The sequence below is a fragment of the Dendropsophus ebraccatus genome, chromosome 5 (genome assembly GCF_027789765.1).
Source record: "Dendropsophus ebraccatus isolate aDenEbr1 chromosome 5, aDenEbr1.pat, whole genome shotgun sequence".
Taxonomy (NCBI): Eukaryota; Metazoa; Chordata; class Amphibia; order Anura; family Hylidae; genus Dendropsophus; species Dendropsophus ebraccatus.
The window spans coordinates 76,761,604-76,775,655 of record NC_091458.1 but is presented as its reverse complement, the minus strand read 5'-3'; positions in this window follow the sequence as shown (position 1 = coordinate 76,775,655).

Sequence of the window (14,052 nt, the reverse complement as noted above, 5' to 3'; positions counted from 1 at the left end):
GCAAGTGTGTGCATCCGTTTTTCTATTGACCTCCATTATAAAAAATAAAAAAAAACGTGACGGACACAAAAACGTGGTCAACCACTGATTACTGATTACTGTCAGGAAATACTTGCGGTTTTCTGAAGCCTACTGATTAGGATTTCCTGACAGTAAAAACTGACATGGGGGGGGGGCGTGTCCTGCCATGGAAGAGTGAGAACGTGTTTGCCTGAGCTCCTCCAGACCCAGCACCTCAATCCACAGCATCGGACCAAGGGGCGCCCCTCTACTCATCCCCCCAGGGGGAAATTGAACAATATTTCATGCGCCAGGAGGCGCCGATGGACAGACCCACCACTAGGCTGCAGGAGGAGAAAGATGGCCGCCGCCGTGAGGGCCTGGTGCAGCCCCCCTCCCACACACGTTCTGGCAGCACTGCAGCACCTCCGGACCACACCACCATGCCGGCCGCCACCGTGCCCCGCCGTCCTCCCTCTCACCTGCTACAGGAGACCCCGATGCCCGGCTCACAGCTCACGGTCACGCCGCCAGTCACTTCTCCCGGCGGCCATCTTGGATCGGGAGCACACTGCAGGATGGACATGCTGGAGGCCCGCGGCGACTCTGGGGAGGCGCAAATGAACTCCACTGCCACCAATGTTCTCCAGGTACTGTCTCCCCCTGGCCACAACCCGGACCCCGCTCCTGCCCGCACACCATCACCGCCACCACAGCATCAGGGGACAACGACGTCCGGTCTTGGGGCCTCCATACTGAACCCACAGGCTGCCACCTGGATTCCCTCCTCCCCTGATCGTGCCTGGTTTCGCCCCCCAACCCCCCAGGTGCATTCCTGTGAAAACCCCCTCCTCCCTGCTACACAAGTGGTCCACCAGGACCCCCCATGTCCCTCATGGTCCTCTGGATCCTCCTGGGGTGCTTCCCCCCCGCATACCCAAGCTAATGTGGGTCATACAGTTGCACTCATTCATGCACAGCCTCCTGCATCTTCTCCTAAAGGACTGACATTAACCCCGGCAGGTCTGGCAGCGATTTCTTCTTCACTGGACAATACACCAGCTATCTTTAAACAACATTCGCAGCCTGTGCTTCTTCCCTCTCAAGGGTTAACCCTCCCCCTGCCCTCTGCTTATTCCCAACCTATGGATGAGAACAGGCCTGCGTCTCTAGCTGACCTCAGAGTCCTCACACAGTCATTGTCTACAAGAAGTGACATCTCAGTTCTGGCGAAGCAACTTGTAGATGAGTGCAAACAGGAATTTGCTCAATTTCGCACTGAACTGGCTGCTGATTCCTCAAAAGTGGACACTCTCGAACACTCTCATGAATCTACCTCCTCCTCCTTGTCGGCCTTGCAAGCTACAGTACAATCACACTCTGATCAATTGTTTGTCCTCCAACAACATACAGTATGGATGATATCGAGAACCATAACAGGAGGAACAACCTGAGAATCCATGGTCTTCCGGAAGCCGTGGCCTCTTCTGATTTGTTCGTTATTTTGTCCGATATCTTCAATGACTTGCTAGACCAGCCCCCAAACACACATATTGAAATTGACAGGGCGCACAGGGCCCTGCGCCCTCCTAGCCGAGACGACCAGCGGCCTAGGGATGTGATTTGTCGCATTTATTTCTATCCTACCAAGGAGGAAATTCTGCTGCAAGCCCGAAAATGCCAGAATCTTACATTCAGGGGGGCCCATTTGCTCATCTTGCCAGACCTCTCCCGTCATACACTTGCTCAGCGGGCTGCCCTTCGACCCCTGCTGGACACTCTCAAGGATCGAAACATCCCCTTTCGGTGGGGCTTCCCTTTCGCCCTACATGTGCGACTGAATGGTCGGAATCTCACCCTCCATAGTCCTGATGATGTCCCGGGCTTCCTGAAAGATTTAAACATTCCTGATGTCTCCCTTCCGGAATGGCCCTCCCTTCTTTCGTCTGCAACGAATGCCAAACGACCGCTGTCATCAGAATCTTCTCATTCCTCTTCAAAAGGACTGCCTCAGAGATCTACACGTCGAGGGATTCCCTGTCGGTCTTCCCAAGCAGCCGCCCCACTGGCTGCGCCCTCTGAGAGCCACGACCGTGCACTGTGATAGTGGACATTGACTGCTGCCCTACGCTGCTCTTTTCTTCCCCTGGTGCAGTCTTCCATTGTTAGACGGTCGTGCTTGCCACGTTGTTTCATAACCCCCCTTGATTTCCCCCCCCACTCCCTCTCCCCAATCACATACTCTTGTTTAGTGACATGCCGATGCTGTGCACAACTGTTTATTTTTGGTATTTTTAGGTCTGTGAGGAGCAACTGGTTCTCCTATGCCTGGTTGCCTTAGCCCCCCAATAGGTGGGATACCCAGTCCGGAAGCCTCTGGTCTGGTAGTACTCTAGTGTTTTCTCCTGTTTAGTATACGCTGCAGTTTTACTCTTACTGCCGGTTTCTTATTTGGTTTTGTCCTGCTCTTTTTCTCTATCAGTGTCTCTCCCCCCCTCCCCCCCCTTTTTTTTCTCCTTTTTTTTTTTTTTTCTTTCTCTCTCTTTTCTTTTCCATCCTTCCTCTTATTGGACTGCCTTAATCCATTTGGGTTTTTAGCGTTTTCTCTTCCAGAGTCCTCTGACAATAGTGCGGCGGTGCCTGCCACTGCATATCTATGGCGGATCTCCACGTAGCCTCGTTCAACACACAGGGTATGAACTCACCCGATAAACGCTCTCAAATCCTTCGCCATTTCCACCGTAAAAAGGTACACGTTTTGTGTTAACAGGAGACACATTTCAAGTCTGGCCATGCCCCTTACATCTCCGACAGATACTACACTCGATGGCACTTTGCCAATAACCCCGTCAATAGGACTAAAGGGGTAGCCATAGCTTTGCACAAGAGCCTACCCTGTCAGATACTTGATTGCACGTTAGACGCGGAGGCGCGTTACATTATTCTAACCTTGTCTATCAGTGGACATGCCTTCACCGTAGTCAATGTTTATGCCCCCAATCAGGACCAGGTTCCTTATTTAGTTGACCTTATTGACAAATCCCTTCCCGTGGTCAAGGGGACTGTGGTCCTATGTGGAGATCTTAACTTGACCCTGGACCCGTCCTTGCATAATTCCTCTGGACGATCCTCTTTATCCTATGCTGCCATTAAAAGGGTCAAGAGAGCATTTCTACAGTTAAAATTATATGATTCCTGGCGATTGCTTCATTCTGCCGATCGCGACTATAGTTTTTATTCGAATCCCCATGGAACATACAGTCGCATTGACCACATCCTTGTCCAACATCACGCCCTGCCCTGGTTGTCATCTGTTTCCATTGGCACCATAGTATGGTCGGACCACGCCCCAGTATTTTGCTCCCTCACTCTCCCTTTCTTATCCAAATCTTCTTGGACCTGGGGCTTAAACGAATCCTTGCTCCTGGACACTGTGTGTCTGGCTGACCTTCAGCAATCTATCTCACATTTTCAATCTGACCATGCGACGGATTCTACCTCCCCCGCCATGAAGTGGGAGCTGCCTAAATGCGTCCTACGAGGTGTCCTTATTAAACATGGCGCCAGGCTCAAGAAGGAGAAAGCCGCCTCCCTGTCGAAGGCACTTGCCAAGGTTTTCGCCTTAGAACTGGCCCACAAGCGTGCCCTGTCTCTTCCCATTTTACGTGAACTGCAGACGGCTCGATCAGAGGTCAGATGTCTTTTGGAGGTCTCCTGGGGTCGTAGTAAATTCTACGAGTATGGCAACAAATGTGGACGCATGTTGGCCATAGCGTTGCGGAGCAAAATCGAGCAATCCCACATTCCCTGTATTCGGATGTCAGGTGATAGACTCACTCACGTTACCCCACAAATCGCCTCTACATTCCATTCTTATTATTCCTCTCTTTACCACCTTCCACAGTCCACGGCTGCGACACCTGGGCCCTTCTCTCCGCCACCTATTTCAACTTGTCTCTGGGGAAGCTGTAGCGGACCTAGAGGAAACCTTTGCACCACACGAATTGGTGTGCGTGATCGCGCATCTTCCCGGGGGGAAGAGCCCCGGTCCTGACGGCCTGCTTCATTCTGTAAAACCCTCCAATCCTTTATTTCCCCCATCATGCTGTCTGCTTTTAACTCCTTTGCACAAGACGCCCCCTTTCGACCCCAAGCCACTGGCGCCCACGTTACTCTCATACCAAAACCCGGTAAGGACCCCCAAATATGTGGAAGTTACAGACCATTTCCCTTTTAAATGTGGACCTCAAAATTTATGCCAAACTTCTAGCTAATAGATTGAACCCCCACTTACCTTCACTCATCCACCCCGATCAAGTGGGCTTTGTGCAAGGGAGAGAAGCCCGCGCTAATACTCTCAAAACTCTGGACATTATACACCATGCACAGTCTTGTAAACAGCCTCTCATGGTGCTCTCCCTTGATGCCGAGAAGGCTTTTGACCGCATCTCTTGGTCCTCCCTGGCACAAACCCTACAACGTATTGGTTTGGGTCCCTTATTCTTTGCTAAAATTCTTGCCCTCTATCAGACCCCTTCCGCGCAGTTGAAAATCAATGGTACCCTATCAGCCCCGTTTTCCATCCGTAATGGCACGAGACAGGGGTGTACCCTATCCCCCCTCCTTTATGTTTTGATAATGGAAAATCTTATGACTGTCATCCGCTCCGACCCTGACATTAAGGGGATCTGTATTGGGAATCATGAATACAAATGTTCTGCCTTCGCAGACGATCTATTGGTGTATCTTACCCACCCACATGTCTCCCTTCCCTCCTTGATGTTTAGACTGGAGCAGTTTGGCGTTTGGTCGAATTTCAAAATCAACCTCTCCAAATCCGAAGCCCTAAATGTGTCCCTTGACCCCCATTCTGTACCCTCCCTTAAGTCCAATTTCCCGTTTCTATGGCCCTCGGCAGGCATCACTTACTTAGGCATACGAATCCCCCCTGACCTGTTATGTATCTTTGAGGTCAACTTTCTCCCCCTGCTATCCCGATTCACTAAAGACTTAAACACCCGGACTCAAAAAGAGTTCTCTTGGTTTGGCAGGGTTAACATTATTAAAATGACTCTCCTCCCAAGATTGCTCTATTTGCTTCAAACCATCCCTGTCCACATCCCAGCTTCCTTCTGGAAGCGCTTACAACGCACTTTCACTTCCTTCGTATGGTCCTCTCACCACCCGAGACTCAAATGGGAGACCCTAACGCGTACTAAGGATGAGGGCGGAGTCAGTCTACCTGACGGGCGTTTATTTTATCTCGCGTGTGTCCATTCGAGAATCCTGGACTTGTTTCACCACTCTACATCTAAACTTTGGGTACGGCTTGCCCAGGATCTCTGTCCCAGATTGCTGATGACCCTCCCGTGGACATGGTCCCCAGTATTATGGGATCTCACTCCTTTGTCCTACCCTATCCGCCATACGCTCGCATCCCTACCTGCGTCAGGATCCCCCCTGGCCCTTCTGGACAAAGTGGTACCCATGACCCCTGTTAAGGACCACCATTCTTTCCCGTCGGGCCTCTCCTCCCCCTTCTTAGGGACGCCTAAAGAATCCCCCCTCCGTTTCCACCAAGTGACTCAACAGGGTGCCTTACTGCCTCTGTCCACTATTCTCGCTTCCACCCCTCCCACTGTCAAACATTCATTCGAATACATACAGCTGCGACACTTTTATTCTTCTCTCTCCCCTACTCATAGACTACATAATGCCCTGACCGATTTTGAACAATTATGTGTGGCTCCCACCTGCCCCCCTCATGCCATCTCGTTTGTTTACCACATCCTCCTTTCTCTGCGCTCCCAACATTTGCCTTCCTTTTGCTCTGCATGGGAAACAGAGCTGGGGAATCAATTTTCTTAGAAACAATGGCTGAAGGCCTTTTTCCTCTCCCATAAAGCTGTGCTTGCCTGTAAAGCTCAAGAAACCAGTTATAAAATTGTCTTCCGTTGGTACAGGGTCCCGGCAGCACTTCATAAGTGGTATCCGGCGGTCCTGGACGAGTGCTGGCGTTGTGGGTGCGCAGGTGGAACCATGACGCACATTTGGTTCAAAATTGCAGAGTTTTTGGACTACAATACTCCGCATTATTCATAAACTCACGGGCGTTTCTATCCCACACACCCCTGAAGCTGCCCTTTTATTCATGTTCCCAGCCACACAATCTCGTTTCAAGAAATCGCTCGCTCGCCATCTTCTCCAAGCAGCAAAAACAGTAATACCCAGAAGGTGGAAGTCCCCGGACCCCCCCCCCTCGTTAGACGAGTGGTATGCCGAGGTTAATCAAACTCATCACATGGAAAGCCTAATTGCTCTCACTCCGCAGGCCACCAAGAAATACACCGCGACTTGGGGTCCTTGGTTGTCTTTTCAGACCACTGACGATTACAAAAACACCACCTGCTAAGGTCTGTTTGATCCCCCCCCCCTCCCCCTCCCCCTCCCCCCCATACCTTCTTCCCTGTCCTTGCTTTGCAGTGATTTCCCATGTGAGTTCTCCATCGTTCCTTATGGCAGGAACTGTTAGCCACCGCCTACCCTCCGCCTCTTCACTGCTACATCATTAGTCCTCCCTATTGCTTTTCTTTGTTTGAATTCCTCTACTTGTTACTTATATTCTGCTATGTCTCACAAACCTCTCGTAGGTTTTTCCCTCCCTCAGGGGAACCCAGTATCTTCTACCTTGCTCTTATGTTTTACAGTGTGTCCGACCCCCCCCCCCCCCCCCCCCCCCCCCGCGGGGATGGTTCCCGGTTACTTGTAGTAGTAGTTCCCTTTTTTTTTTTTATTATTGCCCCTTGGCAATAGGCTTCCTTCTCTGGAGAGAGGGATATCTGGCTATTCCCGTGTTTTGAGACTCGTAACTGAGGCTCCACGGACCCCTTTTTTGCATATTCAAATTTTGTATGGGACAATCAATGGAGACTCCTAAATGAGTACTCCATTGGAATTTTTCACTGTTCTCCCTGAGTTCAGTGATTGTTGTGTTTTGTTGGTCTATTTTTCATTGCGCCAGTAGCCAGAATCCTGCTCCGCACTGACGAGGGGCAAATACCCCGAAACTGCAGTCTGTGGATGGATGCCTAGCCTTGGTAACCCTTGTCTTATGTCGTTATACTTGCCACAGAGTTAGACTTTGACTCACAGGGGCCACCCTGGTGTTTCCCTATTTAGGTCCCAAAGCTCGCAACAGAGTGAGGACCTGAGGGACTACGTATCAGGGTGGTTTGGTGCTCTCCCCACTAGGAGGCACCCCTTGGCAATGGGCTTCCTTCTCTGGAGAGAGGGATATCTGGCTATTCCCGTGTTTTGAGACTCGTAACTGAGGCTCCACGGACCCCTTTTTTGCATATTGAAATTTTGTATTGGACAATCAATGGAGACTCGTAAATGAGTACTCCATTGGAATTTTTCACTGTTCTCCCTGAGTTCAGTGATTGTTGTGTTTTGTTACTTAGGTTAAGGCAGAGTTCATTCCTGTTTTATGGCCTGTGAGGTCCCTGCTGTGCCTTCGCCACCTTTTCATTACCTGTGGCGGCTTGGTTCCGCTGCGTTTGTAGCATGTTGAGGACGCTCTGTGACCATTATGTATGGTTTTATCCCCCTTACGTCTTGTTCCCTGTTTGTATTGTTGTGTCCCGGGACTCCACAAAGTCCGTGTCCTGTATCTCCTGTATTGTATGTCCTATTTGAAAAATAAAAAACGTAAACATAAAAAAAAAAAAAAAAACCTGACATGGGCGTGTGAAGAGGGACTTACTTTGAGGTTTACAATTTTAAAAAGGCCTTATGCACACTTCTGTGTCAGTTTTTACAGTCATGAAATACTGATCAAGAGGCTTTCAGGAGGGCTCAGGAAATCATCAGTATTTCCTGACACTAATCAGTATTTACAGACAGGAAACCATCAAGAGTGCTTTCAGTATCATGATCACAAAAAAAAATCAGTACGCTCCACTAGACTTTTAAAGGAAATTCTGTGCTGAAATTCAAACAAAAATCCTGAACGGTGTTTGTGACTAATAGAACCCTAAGGGTCCAGACATTTATCTGGATTTCCTGAAAAAATCTATATACATTTTCCTAAAAGGACAACTCCCGCGCTAATTAAAAAAAAAAAAAAAAATCTATCATAAACATAATTTTCACACATACCATCCCTCCTCAGTGTGTCTCCGTTTAAATTTCCCACTGCTTGCAGGTCCCTGAAACTCCAGTTGCTGTATTCATTTCTTCTTTACTTCCTGGTTTGGGCTTTCCCATGATGCACTTTGTCTACTGTAATGTCTGTGCCCAACCACACCACCCCTTTCCCAACAAATACACACACACACACACACACACACCTGACAGCTATTAGCTCGGGGCTGCAGGGCTGAGGGAGAGAGGAGGGGGGAGACAGGCAGCAGTGACAGAGGAAAGAGCAAATGACTCATTCACTGCCTGAGCTTCGGGAGAGAGAAGTGCCTTCAGTTACTGGGAAAAAGCTTTTGACGGGAGTTGTCCTTTAAGTTTGCATGGGACCTCAGGGTATATTTATGATTCTTCTATTGTCACATATATTGAAAGAATAAGACATATGAAGAAAATTAGTGATGAGCGAGTGCTAAAATGCCCGGGTGCTTGTTACTCGAGACAAATATTTCCCGATACTCAAGTGCTCGTTTCGGGTAACGAACCCCATTGAAGTAAAAGGGAAACTCGAGCATTTTTACAGGGGACCCAAGTTCGGTAGAGGAAAGGTCGTGTGAAAACCTGTGAACCTCAGAAAATGATGGAAACACAACGGAAATGCACAAAAAACAGCAGGGGCAGCATGTATGGATGCCTCTGAGGCTGCCTAATCGCAACATTATACCAAATTCTGGGCAACAGCCTGGTTAAAACAGAGGTAGGCATATGAACCACCCAAAAACTCAGCCTGACACAGCATGGCAATGAGAACACAGGGAACCATTACAACAGAGGTAGCATATCATGAACCACCCAAAAACTTTTCCTGACACAGCATTGTGGTCAGGACACAGAGAACCATTAAAAACAGAGGTAGCATATGAAAAACCGAAAATTTAGCATGACACAGCATGGGGGTAAGGACAGAGTGAGTGACCAAGGTAGAAGCAGTAGCCAGTGAGCCTCGCAAAAATTAGGCCAGGCACAGCATGGCATTGAGCACACAAAGAACCACTAAAAGTGAGTGAGGAAGCAAGTGAGCCTCGCAAAAATTAGGCCAGACACAGCATGGCATTGAGCACACAGAGAATCACTGAAAGTGAGTGAGGAAGCAAGTGAGCTTGCCAAAGATTAGGCCAGACACAGCATGGCAGTGAGCAAACAGAGAACCATTAAAAGTGAGTGAGGAAGCAAGTGAGCCTCCCAAAAATTAGGCCAGACACAGCATGGCAGTGAGCACACAGAACCATTAAAGTGAGTGAGGAAGCAAGTGAGCCTCCCAAAAAATTGGAGTGAGGCCAGGGTATGGGATATATAGTAGACACGAACCTAGGTTAAGCTAGGTTAGCTGTCAGTCACCATCAAGTATACACCTGAAGCCGATCGACCGGGGGTGGTAAGGCCCTGGCCACGGCTACACAAAAAAAAGATAACACAGCTGGCTGGTTGCCAGGGACGTGATCGGTGGGCCCCCAGCAACCAGTCCCGCTCCACCACAGACATAGTGACGTCAGAGCATGGCAGTCAGGACACAGAGAACCATTAAAAGTGCGTGAGGTAGCAAGTGAGCCTCCCAAAAATTAGGCCAGCTACAGCATGGCGGAAGAAGACTTGGCTGTTGGTTAAGAATTAAAGGAGGAGGAGGAGAGGAGATACCAAAAATCTTCATGTTGAGCTGCTTTCTTCGGGTGGACAGTTGAATTCAGGTGAAATCCAGGCTTTGTTCATTTTTATAAACATCAGCCTGTCAGTGCTGTCAGTTGACAGGTGGGTGCGCTTATCAGTGATGATGGCACCAGCTGCCCTGAAGACCCGCTCTGACAACACGCTAGCGGCAGGGCAGCCCAGCACCTCCAAGGCGTAAAGTTCCAGTTCGGGCCACGTATCCAGTTTTGCAACCCAGTAGATATAGTTATATGTAGCAGAGTGATCGGTAAGGACCTTGGTATGGTCAGCAAGGTACTCCTTCGTCATCTTTCTGAAGGCCTCCCCCCTACTCTGTCTAGACTGGGGACGGTTGACATTGTCTTGTTGGGGTGCCATTAAACTGTCAAAGGCCTTGGAGAGTTTTTCCCTGCTCCTTGACAAGCTGCCTGCTCCACCCCTCCTCTCCCCCGCTCTTTGGACCACAGAACTACGTCCTCTGGCGCTAGTGGTGTCAGATGGGAAGTACATTTTCAGCTTCTGCACCATGGCCTGTTGATATTGATTTACTCTCATACTGTGTTCCTCGGCAGAAATGAGAGTGGCAAAGTTCTGTTTGTACCGAGGGTCCAGGAGGGTGAACACTTAGTAATCGGTGATGTCAAAAAAATTTTTAACCCGAGGGTCACGGGAAAGACAGCCTGACATAAAGTCAGTCATGTGCGCCAGGGTCCCGAAACGCAAGAACTCCCTCTCCTCAATAGTCTCAATTTCCTCCTCCTCCACCAATTCCTCCTCTTCAGTCCATACACGCTCAACAACTAAGGATTGAGCATGGGTACCCCCTTCAGTCACGGCAGCAGTCTGCTCCTCTTCCTCCTCTTCTTCATCATCCTCTACTCCGTGGGGAGAAACTGATGTCAGAGTGGTCTGGCTATCTAAAGGCGGATGATGTTCTTCACCTGTTTTCTGAGACAAAGGCAAAGTCTCAGACTTCAGGCTGAGCAGGGAGGTTTGAAGCAGACACAGCAGCGGGATGGTGAGGCTGATGATGGCAGCATTGCCACTTCCATCTGTGTTGACTCCTCAAAGGGGCCCAGTACCTGACAGATATCAGACATCCACGTCCACTCCTCATTGTAGATTTGAGGTAGCTGACTGACCTGAATACTGCTACCATCTTAAAGGTGTAATTCCAGTCTGTGAGCCGGCAGTTGCAAGCATCTTTGCACTGCCCTAAGGGTGGCAGCATCCGTGGTTCACTTGCAGAATTGCGCACAGATGTGCCACACCTTGGTGAGCAAGTACGCCAAATTGGGGTAGGTCTTAAGGAACCGCTGCACTAGGTTGAACACGTGGGCTAGCCATGGTATATGTGTAAGGATGCCGAGTTGCAGAGCCACCACCAGGTTCTGCCCATTGTCACACACAACCATTTCTGGTTTAAGGCTCCGTGGTGTGAGCCAAAGATCTGTCTGCGCCGTGATGCCCTGCAACAGCTCCTGGGCCATGTGCCTCTTGTCGCCTAAGCTCAGCAGTTTCAACACCACCTTTTTGTGCTTACCTACCGCAGTGCTGATGCAGCTAGCGCTGTAAAATGGAGGCGACGTGCTCGTGGAGGGTAATAGAGAGGAGGAGGAAGAAGAGGAGGAGAAGGGTATACAAATCATGAGAGACCGCGACCGAGGTAGGCCCCGCAATCCTCGGTGTGGGCAGCACATGAGCGGAACCAGGGTCAGACTCTGTCCCAGCCTCCATCAAGTTGACCCAATGTGCCGTCAGTGAGATATAGTGTCCCTGCCTGCCACTTGTCCACGTGTCCGTGGTTAGGTGGACCTTGTCACTGATTGCGTTGGTCAGAGCACGGATGATGTTATCCGACACGTGCTGGTGTAGGGCTGGGGCGGCACACCGTGAAAAGTAGTTGCAGCTGGCTCTGGCTCTACCAGCCAATAGGGCAGCATCTCCAAACTCAGCAGTTTACCTATGTGCACATTTAGGGCTTGTGCATGCGGATGAGTGGCAGTGTATTTGTGCTTCCATTCAAAGGTCTGCTGCAGCGACAGTTGAACACTGCACTTGGACACAATGCTGGAGGGTGTGGAGTATAGTGGAGGTGAAGGTGTGCATGTAGGGTGGGAGGCGCTCGTGCCTAGGGCCTGGGCAGGGGGACTGACAGAGCTAGCACATGACACATGGGAAGGAGCAGGGGTGCGACTTGCACTCACTGAACAGCCTTGGTTCCCTGGTGAGGTATTTAGCACTCACATGCTTGCACATGCTGGTAGTGGTTAGGCTGGTAGTGGTGGCTCTCCTGCTGATCCTGGCGTGGCACACATTGCACACTACAGTCTGTCGGTCATCAGCACTTTCTTTAAAAAACCTCCAGACTTCTAGGCCTGGCCACGAGAGTTTGACTCCTAGAAACAGTTGCTGATCTACTCTCTCTGCCACTGCTTCTCCCTCTGCCCACCCCTCTTCCTCTTCCAACCAGTCCTGCGGGTGAACTTGCCTCCCCCTCAGAAGCACTGTCTTTACTAGCCTTATCCACCCACCTCAGGTCAGTCCCCTCGTCCTCATCCACCAGTTCTTCCTCCAATTCCTCACTCTGCTCCCCACTTTGAGTTACATTCATAACAACAACCTCACTGTCTGACAACCGGGTCTCATCGTCATCATCAGACATCTCTTCCAACCCCGCTTGCAAGTCCCCACTCTCATCACCCACTGACTGTGTGAGCTGCATAGTTTGGGCATCGGGACAGATTGACTGCTCCAGTTGCTCAGACTCAGGGAAGGGTCCAGAAAAGAGTTCCTGGGAGCATGGTGGTGGTGGTGGATCTGAATCCCTTCTTTCCTTGGAGGGGCCAGGCTGTGGGGAAGGAGGCTGAGCTGCTGTAGCAAGGGTTCCACTCCCTTTGGTAGTGTGGGTGGACTGCGTGGAAGACTGGGTGGTGAATAACTTACTGGACACATTATCTGCTATCCACGTGATTACCTGTTTACACTGCTGCAGTTTCAATATCGGTCTACCATGAGACCCCGTAAGTTGGCCGAAGAAGCTACTGAGTGAACGTCTGCATTGTGCCACTGCTCCCTCCTCAATGAGTGCTGCTGTGTCACGCTGCCCTGAACCATGGACTCTGCCAACTGCATTGCTTGGAACCCCATGCTCATGCCCTCGTCTTCGTTCTCGATGCTTACCACTGGGGCTCACCATGGACACTGCACAGTATGGAGCTTAGATATGCCTTGAGTAAGAAATACAGAAATGAAAAAATATACTAATGGTCCCACAAGTTTTTGGGGGGCTGTGGGATACAATCTGTTGGAGGCTGCACCTACAGTATACAAACTCTGTGACACCCCCTTTACACTCTGCAAGCAGTAGTGAACTTTAATATGGCTTGAGTAAGAAAGACAGAAATCTGGAAATATACTAGTGGTCCCACTAGTTTTTGGAAGGCTCTGGGATACAATCTAGTGGTGGCTGCACCAATACACTCTGTGATACCCCCTTTACATTGTGCAAGCAAAGCAGTAGTGAGAAAAAAGTAGTGTAAGAAATACATAAATCAGAAAATATAGTAGAGGGCCCACTAGTTTTTAGGGGGCTGTGAGATGAAATCTGGTTGTGGCTGCACCAATACACTCTGTGACACCCCCTTTACACTCTGCAAGAAGTAGTGAACTTAAATATGGCTTGAGTAAGAAAGACAGAAATCTGGAAATATACTAGTGGTCCCACTTCTTAGGGGTCTGTATGGAACACCTAATGTCCCCTTTCTGCCAGCAGTCGATCACCACAGTGTGCTGCTGAAATCGTGGTAGCTGCACCGCAAGTCCCAGCCAGCAGTCTGTAGAAATACTATTTAAAAACTATTTGAAGCCCTAACAAGGGCTATTTGGTTGTTTCGCTAGTATTCCCTGCCTACTGGGACACTAATTCCCTCCCTAAGGCTCTCCCTGACCAGCAGCAGCTCTGTCCCTAAACTCTTCCACCATACGTCGGAAGTGAGCACTAACGGCCGCAATTTTTATATGGCAGGGTCATCTGATCTGGCCAACCAATCGCTGCTATTGACATGTATAGGTCCTACGTGATCGCAGGATGTACCAAAGAGTCTCCTGCATCTTTATTAGCTGAGAAATTGCGCCCAAATTTACAGTTAACGGATGATGAGACTTTCTCCAGTATCGCAAGATACTCGTCTGAGTAACGCGTACAAT